Source organism: Mya arenaria, chromosome 10 (genome assembly GCF_026914265.1).
Source record: "Mya arenaria isolate MELC-2E11 chromosome 10, ASM2691426v1".
NCBI lineage: Eukaryota > Metazoa > Mollusca > Bivalvia > Myida > Myidae > Mya > Mya arenaria.
In genome coordinates, this window is record NC_069131.1 from 60,764,369 (window position 1) to 60,775,831 (window position 11,463).

Consider the following 11,463-nt stretch of genomic DNA (forward strand, 5'->3'; position numbering starts at 1 on the left):
CTTCCAAGTAAAATGTCGAATACTTCTTCAATCCTTGGGAGAGCGTACGCGTCTTTCACAGACCGGTTGTTTAATTGGCGGTAGTCAACACAACTTTCCGTTCTTCTTCCTTACAAGAACTACATTTGACGACCATGGTGATCTTGATTTCTTTATGATTCCGGCTGCTAACTGTTGTTCAAGGTGTTGACGTACTTCTGATATCATATTAGGTGGACTTCTTCTATGTTGTTGTTTGAAAGGAGTCTGAAATTCTGGAAGGAGGTCTATTCTGTGTTTAATGAGATTACATTTACCTATGTCAGTATCGCTAGTAGAAAAAAATGTCTCTATGTCGCTCAAGTAATTATAAAATCCGCTTCTTCTGTTCCTCTGTTAAGTTCTTGTCTTCATCTATATGCACCTCCTTGAGAACATCCTTCTTTGTTTCTTCTTCAATTGAGGTTAGGACTTCATCGTCGATTACAACTGGTTGGAGCTCACATATAATCGCTCTAGGTGGAATGGTCACTGTAGTTGTTGTCACATTAGAGAGATTCTCTGTAATAGGGGTCTTGTCCTTGTACTTGTACTGCTGGTGTAACATAAATTAAGTCAGGTAAGTAGGCTTCAGTTGATTCATGTATCAGAGCTGCTGTGGTTCCTTATTCAATTTCCCTATCTGTATAACCCTTGATGTCTATACTCTCATTGAGGCGTAGAGTTACTTTCTCTGACATGGCGCTTCTAATAACTGCAATGAGGTTCTTGTTTTTCTTGAGCTCACGTTCTCTTAATGCAATGCAGCGGAAAGACAAATACCAATGTGAGTATAGGTTTGCACGTTGAAGGTACTGTTCACCGAAGTTGTTCTCACACTCTAATAAAAGTTCTTTCAATATGTTGGTTCCAAGAAGGATAGGTGTCTTGTCTGAAAATGAAGTGTCTTTGGTGATAAGAAATAGACATGAGTGAGTTCCTGATTTTTGTAATCCATTTTCAACTTCAAGATCTGCTTCAATATAACCAAGGTAAGGTAAGCTGCTTCCATCTGCACACTCTATCTTCAAAATATTCTGGACAGGAAGTAATTCAAGGTTGCTCAGGTAAGTATCGTAGTAGGCTTTTGAAATTGCACTCACGCAGCTCCCTGTATCAATCAGAGCTCTCGCTGTGATACCATTGATCTGAACATCAGCCTCGTTTGTATCACTAACCAGCTTCACTTCTTTATTGGGCCTGGTAGTGGTCGTCATTGACTTTATGACTGCATTAGGGCAATTTCTGGCAATATGACCCTTCCTATTGCATTGGTAGCATGTCGGCTGGAATGATGTAGGCCGATGAGGTATATATCGCTCTCGTTGTCGGAAGTTATTCCATTGCTTGAACCTCTTATATTGTCGCCCGATTCTGTATACGTCTCTTTGTTCATAACCTTCAGTTTCTCTTTCAAGTATTTGAATCCTATGATAAAACTTCTTTATAATTTCACTCATTTTTTCAACCTCTTCATTTCTTTCTTCAGTTGTTCTGTTCTGTGCTACATTACACCTATGCTGATTTAATTCCTCTTCTTCTTTCATGTCTGCCTCTAATTTACGTAACTCCAATCTAAACTTCCCATAATCTTTCTCTGTGTCCAGCTTGTAGAAAGATCTTAATTTCAATGTTTGTCTTAGCCCCTTATGTATAACTTGTCTTAAAACCTCTTCATCTGTTCTTCTAAGTCCACCTAATCTCACAGCTTTATCAAATAAAATTTCTGCTCTAGTGCAATAACTATTAATGTTCTCTCCATCTTCTTGAGATATTGAATATAATTGTCGAAGTATTTCTTCTTTAGTGTCTAAACTTCCATAATTGCAATCTAGTTTTTCTATTATATCCCTTACAGTAGCTCCTATTCCTGCTCTTCTAATATCATTTAATGCAATAATAATAATAATAATAATAATAATAATAATAAAAATAATAATAATAATAATAATAATAATAATAATAATAATAATAATAATAATAATAATAATAATAATAATATAACGAAATAAATAAATCAATAATGGAATCAATTAATGTAACTATACAAACTGATTGATTATCTATAAACTCGTAACAATATTTTGGCCAAACATTTGCCTTTTGATTTACGTTACATAACATGCATATTTGGATAATGGCATACCCAGAGTGATTTTCTCTGATATTCAGTAATTTTTTCGAGTGGACGACGTTAATATTTTTAGGGATGCAATTATTCGGAACCTTGGACCAATCACAAAATCATATTCAGTAGACTGTATGTGCTGTCTTATGTATGTGAACTTTTACTCCGGCAGACTAACGACGGTCGTCAGAAGTTGTGGGGAATACACTCGGAACAACTCTTCCACCCGACGGGCTTCGGATGTATGCCATTGCATTAGTAGAAGTAGTTCGTAAAAGTAATAATACTAATATTTATTAATAATAGTGTTTTCACTAATTTTTATTACTTAGTTCAAATTGATTTACGATGGAGTGTATTATTGCATAAATTATTAAGTCATAGATTGAAATAACAACGCGATCTACTCGTAGATTAGTTAAATTAAAAAAATTCTGACATTGTAATCCGTCCATATACATCCGTGGTTGTTTTAAAAAGAAAATCATCGATTGGTGGGGCACAATGCACATATATGATATAGCCATGGTTAAATCTACTGAGTTCTTCAAAGCGCACTTGAATAGAACACTAAACACGGACCTCCTTTTAACGTTCCGCTCTAGAGACGATTAGTGATTTTAGTTGTGAGGGGGTGAACTTATCCGCAATTCCTTGGTTGGTAGTTAAGTGTCATACCACTGGACCAATGCAACGCGTAGCTATGTGCTAAACCTGCTCGATATTTTACTTTTGTAGACGTTTGTGCCCTTAAAAGTCTGAGTGAATTTGAATGCTGCGCATATCTTTTAAGTTTCTATCGAAATGTTAGATTAATTCTATAAATTACTAACGGAAAACAAATTGATATCAAGGGAAAGATATGGGAATGTCCTTGTAGTTTCAGGAACAAGGCGTGTCCTCTTAGTATATATATATACTTATATATATATACTATAACTCAATAACATCAAGGAAGGGAAGCAGGAATGTCCATTCTATCAAGGTATTATATTTAACCTAAACAAGATACACACATGAACAAACGTAAAAAGTATAAAGGAAAGGAACGAGGCATGTAGTAAAATATATGAAGGGAACGAACGAGGCATGTTGTAAAAGATATGAAGGGAACGAACGAGGCATGTCGTAAAAGATATGAAGGAGAGGAACGGGTCATGTTGTAAAAGATATGAAGGGAAGAAACGAGGCATGTCGTAAAAGATATAAAGTGAAGAAACGAGGCATGTCGTAAAATATTTTTATAAATTATATGATTCAAACTAGGCAAAATACACACATCAACATCACTTTACGATAAAAAAATAATTAAGTGAATAACAAGAGATTTACTTTGAGTTTCTATTGAATAATAACAATATAAATCATTGGCAAGGTAAACCCATCAACACGATTATACGATAAAATGATTTCAAGGCTTAGTCTTACTCTGTTTAAAAAATAGGACTAAATAAATAGTTAAATTTTACACCTTGTTACTGTGATTGTAGTAGAAAAATGAAAATATATAACAGTGATGATTCAATAGACTGTCTACAGTGTTTTAGAGGCGTAAACGAGATGCGTAAGTAGTCTTAACGAGATACGTTACTTATTTAAACGAGACACAAAGTTAGTAAGCTGTTTTAACGAGTTTCTAAGTCGTATTTACGAAGAAAAAAAACACGTATCGCACCTCTACGCCACCCTTACTGTTAGAAATTTGATATAAAATGTCTTTCGGTTAAATCAAGGTCTCAATTCAATTTGACTGAACGAAAAATCACTCCGTCTCTGGATACTTACTGAGAGAGATGGTCGAATCATTGAGGGATATTGTAAGTGTATTGCTGACCTAGATAAACTTTGCACAAACGTAGCTTATTCACAGTTTATGTTTTTGAGGCTGTAGTTTGGCTACGCAATAGTCGAACTGTAAGAGATGTGTCTGCGTACTGGAAATTGCCACGAATATTCAATCATGTCTGATATGCGCAGCTTAAACGAGATTAATTTCACTAGTGCAGCAACTTTAAAGAAAAAGTTAGATTGCTCATTTGATAGCATCTAGGGAGGAAATGCCGCACACCCACAGCTCAACACCAAAAAGAGAAAGATCCGTCGTCAAATGATCCCGTACAGATGTTCATTCTAAACGTAGGCCAGTAAAATCAAATCCAGCAATTATCTCACTACTCTTAAAAGTTTCAGACCATTACGTTCCATATATTTTACAATGTGAACTCCTAAAGATGGTAACTTAAATTCAAGAAGAAAGTGCCGTAAATTGAAGTCTCCAAAATTGCAGCGTTATCAGTACTTGTCAAAAAATTCTTCACAAAAGTACAACACAGGTTGGCGACAGCACACACTGATTGTAAATATGGATGGTTCCACCTCAACTTTATTTATGATCTAGTTTCCGCCATCTTGGTACACAAGTGCGCGCACCGGTAAAAGGTTGCGACCATTAAGGACACTCAGAAATGTGAAGCGCACGACCCCCGGAGCAAAACACACATTGAAGTGTCAAAAGATCCAGACGTTGATGCTTTATGATATTGTGATAAGGGAGTGACTCGCAATTTATTTGTCCCAACTTGTGTCATATTTATGTGCAATTCGTTAATGTTAATACTTTTCTTATTATTTGTATTTCATATTTTGGTCACATATATCAATTACTATACATGCATTTCCCAGTTTTAAAGTAGCTGACTTATTAAGTACCTGATTGTAGTTCATGTATTGCCATTTTAATAAAGATTACAACAATAACTAGGAACCTACATTTACATTAGTATTGCACGTGAGCTATTATGAATGTTGTATACATTTTGTATTGCTTGTTTTTCATTTATTTATTTTGTCATATTAAAACGTGAAGTTGGAATGAAATATATGAAAGTAATGTAAAATAAATTATATACAAGACTATTATTGTCCTCTGTAATTTCTTCATTACAAACTTTGTTGTCGTCATGACTTAGTCGTTGTCATTGTTGTCAGAGTGTGGCGAAATAAGTTTTCGTCATGTATCACGACAAACAATATGTATAGATATAAAACTGAACGGTTCAAATGTTGACGAGTAAATGCATATATGTAACCAGTAATATATGAGTTATGCCCCTTGCTATTTATTGGACATGTCTCCTTTGCAGTTATTTTTGTGTCACCCCAGCCGTTACCGTTCCGTTAGATGAATGTTATTGCACCCTGTGGTGTAAACGTAATTGCTATACCAATCAAGTATTTTGTAGTGTGTTGGTGCTTACAATTTGACCATATCTGTTCTTGCTTTTAGATCTGAAGGTTGCTACTTAAATGATTCGAAGCCATCGCTAAATACAGACACTTTAGTACCAAGTAAGGTTCATCGGCATAGTTTTTTTAAGGATTATTTAACCGGCCAGTAGATGGAACTTCAAGATTGAAAGGCCGTGTTCAAAACATCAAACCAAGTTCAAATCACTCTGAAGACTGTTGTGTCTGACACACCAAATCGTACAGCCAGATTCATTTTGGAGATGTTCGGTCCCAGCTTTGTCAACACTAGAATGAGTTGCTAGAATTTGTTCAATGCACACTCGGTGTTATATCTGGCTGAACAAACTTGTATAAAACTTACAGTACTGTTAGGTCTGATAAACTGGAATAGTACGTTACAACTCAAACGCTTGTACACTAGCGATGTTAAATCAAAAGTACATTGATATAATAGGTGACATCGTCTGCGAAAATGTACCCTGTGGTGATATTCAAATCATCGTGAAAAAATGAAAAAGAGATTCGATATTAAAATTAACTTAATACAATGATTAAAACTTGAATATGAGATAATTAAAAAAAATCAAAATAACACTTACTAGCCGGTTATTTGGCACACTATTTTGAAAAAAAAAATGAACATGCCTCATTTTCCTCTGCATGACTTATTTTCGGCGATGACCTCACACATAGTTTCCGGTTTGTACACAGAGTAATTTCCACGTTTTCGGGAGTGTTTATGATATTGAACACCCATTATTACTTAAACGCCCCAACGGCACGGCCGCGGTTAAAAAATCAAAATTATAATGCCGTCATGAAACACATGGAACTAAGCATACATGACAAAATAACATATCTGGCATTATTCATTTGAATTTCAGATTTTAATTATTGAATTGTTCGATTGTGTCTAAAATACAATGAAGCTGGCGCAGGAAATGCTATTATCGTTGATTTTGACATTTTTGCTTTTACACCCAATTTGTCAAACCTTCTAAACAATCGTATAAATTTATACATTAATTTCAATAGCTCAATAGTCATCACCTGCAGTAGAATGAAACCAGCCGGAAGGAAAGTTAACTTGGGTGAAGTATTTTGCTGAGTAGATTTGTGAATACAGGTTCAGCAGTCCTTTGTTTGCCTTTTACTGAGAAAGATATTCTAAAGGGTTTTTCAGATCTAAACTTGGGCAAAAGTGCTGGTCCAGATTGGATATTTAATGAATTCTTGATATTCGGTAAATATGTATTATCGTAATCTTTACTAAGACCAATTAACAAACTATCAAACCTTTTTTTCCGGAAAATCTGACTTAGGTTATATAGTTCAAATGAATACTAAGGAGACCGGAAGAGGTTGGGAATTATCGAGGAATCACATTATCAAGTGATGTGAGATATAATATAATATATGTCATGTGTTTTCGTTCCGGATCGAAAAATCCGACCCGAGGGCACCTGCGTTGCCAGGTAACGAGGCTTGCCGAGTTACCGGCTACGCAGCGTGCCCGAGGGTCGGATTTTCGACCCGGAACGGACACACATGATATATATTTTTTCTAGCATACCTTGAAATACACTTTTTTGTGAAAAATGCATAGAAAAGCGCAGTTTTGTAAATTTCAACAAAAAGCACGTGCGATGATGTTAGCTGACGTCATGACGCGCATTAATATGTATTCACTGCATACGTCAAGAAGTTCCTTTAGCATCACGTCTTTTAAGGGGTATTTTGTTTTGAAGGTGTGTTTTTGTAAAGTTAATAGCTATGGAACTCATCTATTGATATCTCATAATTATGGTTACATTAAATGTAAAATAAAAGAAATGAAAAGTATTACGTCACAGCGCGTGACTCATCTGGCATGGGGGGATGCCAGATGGGATTTTCCAGAACGGCTGACGTCACCGGAAATGCCTATCCGGTGTGCTAGAAAATATTATATTCACACATTTATTTAATAGTTGGTTTTCAACGTATGCAGAACATTATCATGAACATATTGAGGCGCAGGCTGATGTTTAGGCAAATATTGGTACCGTTGATAATACTTAAAGTTAAGTTAAACTTTAAATAACCATGTCAGAAATCAAAAGAAACAACTATTGTGTGCCTGTACTGATTTCACGAAAGCGTTTGAATACATAATACGAGATACTTTGTAGTCAAACAATATGGATCAGGACTTAAATACCATCTTTTCTCTATTATAGAATATATGTATAATCACGTATATTTAAAAGTAAAGCACCAAATAAAATAGGTGCAGTGTTCGAAAGTCGTTTATGTGTACGTCTAGGTGAATGTATACCGTCGTTACAGTTTTTTGTTTATTAACGATTTTAAATGTATGTATGTATGTGTTTCTTTAGACCTTACGGTCAAGGATAACCCGTGAAAGTGCAAGCACTTATTTCCAACGGGGTCCTTTGTTGTTGTTTTTCGCTGAAGGATAGCACGCGGAAGATACATTGGTGGGATACAAGGAAGTCCGGGTGCGATACCCTAGCTCTTTTTCGAAGAGACCCCTTGGTTCTTTTACGTGCTCGGTGTAAAGCACCGATACACGGGATACAACTTTCCTGGGTTAAACAAGTACTGAGTACACCACTTTTCCAAGCACTACCCTTTAAATGCCGAGCGCCAGGCAAGGGATCTACTTGTATCAATTTTTAACGTTTTTTGGTATGACCAGGCCAGGGATCGAACCCACGACCTCTCGCTCCGTAGGCGGATGCTTAACCACTAGGCCACGGAGACGGATTTTATATGTTAAATAAGCCAAATGGGTATACACAGGTTAGAGTCTTTTAACCGTATACAACTACGTTATTGTTATGTTTATGCTAAATAAGCTAATCTTAGTATTTCAGAAACATATAGTCGTAAATTCAAACTAAAAGCCAACAAATATAACACTTACTAATGCATATCATCAAAGCGCTTTTAGGTCAAGCCCATAAGGCAAAACTTACATTAATTCAGTAATATAACACGTAAACAAGATTGGTACTTTTTGATAAATTTATAAGACCTGTTCTTGCAATTTGGTTCAGAAGTTCAGAAGGGGAAATTCAGAGCGATTGTCAATCTGATGGGTACTCTTGTTTTAAAAAAACTAAACATGTTCGAGACACTGGTCTATTTGATTAAGTGTAGTATTGAATTATCAGTATTATTTGATACAGGAATAAAGCCATAAGTATGCCAAATGACACCTTCGTAAGAACTATCTACAAGGTTCAAGCATGCGTCGACCGCACTAGGAGAATACTATTCAACCATAATTTTACTTATGAAACAAATATAAAGAGAAAGTTATTGTTCAAAGTTTCGAAAGTAAGTTATCCACCTCAAGAAAAAAATATTTTATAGAAATATTTTAACCATATCTTTAGTGTGTTAATTTACAAAAAATTACAAGAAATTATTTAATATAATACAGAAAGTTTGTCCAAATTGAAATGCATTAGAAGACGAATTTCATATAGTCATTGAATGCAACCAATATACAAATATTAGAACTATATATACTCGTATACCACGCTGTTATCATAATTGTCCAAACAAGTATAAACTGTAGACAACCGCCATGGAAATCTTAAATAATAAAAATCATGTGCTATGACAAGGTATTTCCTTGATGTAGAAAATTCAATGATCTTATGTGTTGAAATAAATGTGTGTTCTGTTCTGTTCTATAAATGATCTTGAACCAGTTATATTTGTATAAGTCAACTCATAACTTAAGCACTATCTTTAATTTATCGAATGAACAGCCATTTCATTTTTTGTTTTATTTTGTTAACAATAATACATTGCATTGTTTATAATGGTAAACGATGAAACACTACATCTTCGCAGATTTGAATGTTAACCTTTTAAATAATCTCTGTTTGGATGTATGATTTGCATTTTCATACAAGGGATCGGAAATGTTATAGTTATAGTTCGTGTTTTAATTGAAACTTAATTAACAACCACAAGTGAAATATTGCACGGAAGAACCATCCTTTCACATCTCTATGAGCTATGTTTTGTTTATACTGAATATATCAATTGTGTAGTCAAAAGAAACTGTTTTCCATCTGAATAAGCAAACTATCAAAAATCATAAAAACATACAAAAACAAGATGGCCATACTTGCCTAAGAATGGTGAGATTTTCGCTAGAGCCAACGTAGTTTTTTTATCTTTTATGTAAGCATTACACAAGAAATATTTATGACGGAGTAAATTATAACCAAAGTCAATACTGAAAAAAAAACATGGTAAAAGATCTCTACACAGTGCTAATTATAGCCAGGGTGGTATTTTGTTACTAAGACAAAATGTGGTCGTTAAGGAATTTAGTGGTTCCAACAGAGTTCCATGGTAGCTTAAGAATGAACGTCTTATGGTTAAAGAGGAGTAAGCTTTATTTGTGTAAAGTCTTTTTCTATATACATATGGTGGAAACTGTACGACTAACAATGTGAAAGCAATTTCATTGTGAGAAATAAAAGTTTAATTGCAATCTCATTTCAAACATTAAAAGTACCTTCAAAACACACACTCCACTATCTTCCATCAGCGGACAAAATTAGTCTGACCCTCAATATAACGTCGATGGTCTGAAGCAACAAATCAGCTTTACCTGCTTGAAAGTTTGGTCAGTTCGTTTAGTTTTTACCATATCGTTTTACCTGACCTCTGTGATTGTAGTTGTCCCATGTCTGCCTTCTCTTAGGAGACGAGCATTTATCATACGAATTAATCAAACGTTTCATGTAGACCAATTCTGCAAAGTTACTTTCCAAAAAGTGATAAAACGGGGAAGATAAATTTTTGACGTTTTCAAGATTTCTGTTCCACATTCGGAGTTTGGTACGTTTTTAAAGCACATTAAGTTCTAAAATCCTCTTGAATAGACAATGTATTACTGCATTTTCTTTTTATTAAGACCACTTCTGTTAGGCTATTTGATAAAAAAATGTATTAGTAAAAACGTTTCACCGTTTCTGTTCCGTATAGTTTATTATTCCTTATTCGACTTGTGCGTTATATAGTACTTATAACACTACATCCTGCTGAGTTAGACAATGCATTTATGCAAACTATTTGTTTAGACTAATTTCGTAAAAAAGTAGCAAATAAGACACTTTGAAACTGAGATTTTTTCCCAGAATGTTGTTTCTCATTCGGATTTTGGAGCGTTTTTATAACACTTTAAACACTAAAATACACTTGAATAGTCAGTGCATTTCTGCAAATGTTTTTAAAGCACGTTAAGCACTGAAACCATCTTGAATAGACAATGCATTTCTGCACATTTTTTATGTAGACCACTTCTGCTATGTTATTTGATAAAACATGTATTAGTAAAATGGTTGAAAATTCACCTTGTCTGTTCCTTATTCGAGTTTGAATAAGGAATAAGGAACTAGTTGCTTATTCCTTATTCCATGTATTATGCGTTTTAAAGTACTTATAACATTAAATACCAATTAATTAGACAATGCATTGATGCAAACGTTTTTGTTAAGACCAATGTTGCATGGATATTTTGTCAATAAATGAGCAAATAAAACACTTTGAAATTGAGCTTTTTTCCAGAAGTCTGTTCCTTATTAGGATTTTGGAGCGCTTTATGTACTAAAACCATCTTGAATAGACAATGCATTTCTTTAGACTTTTCATGTAGGCCACTTCTGCTAAGTTATTTGATATTAATACTGTATTTATAATAAAGTTGAAAATTTAACATTCTGTTCCTTTTTCGAGTTTTAATAAGGAATAAGAAACCATTTCTTTTTTCCTTATTTAAATATAGCGGGTTACAAACTAGTTGAAGCATTCCATCCCGCTACAATAGACATTGCATTTACGCAAACGTTTAGTTAACCAATATTGCATGGATATTTCGTCAAAAAATGGAGACATGAGACACCTTTAAATTGAGATATTTTAACAGAATTGTGTTCCTTATTCGGACTTGGATGCTTTTTAAAAGCTCTTTAAGCACTAAAACCCATCTGAATAAACCATGCATTCCTGTAAACGGTTTGTGTAAACCACTTGTT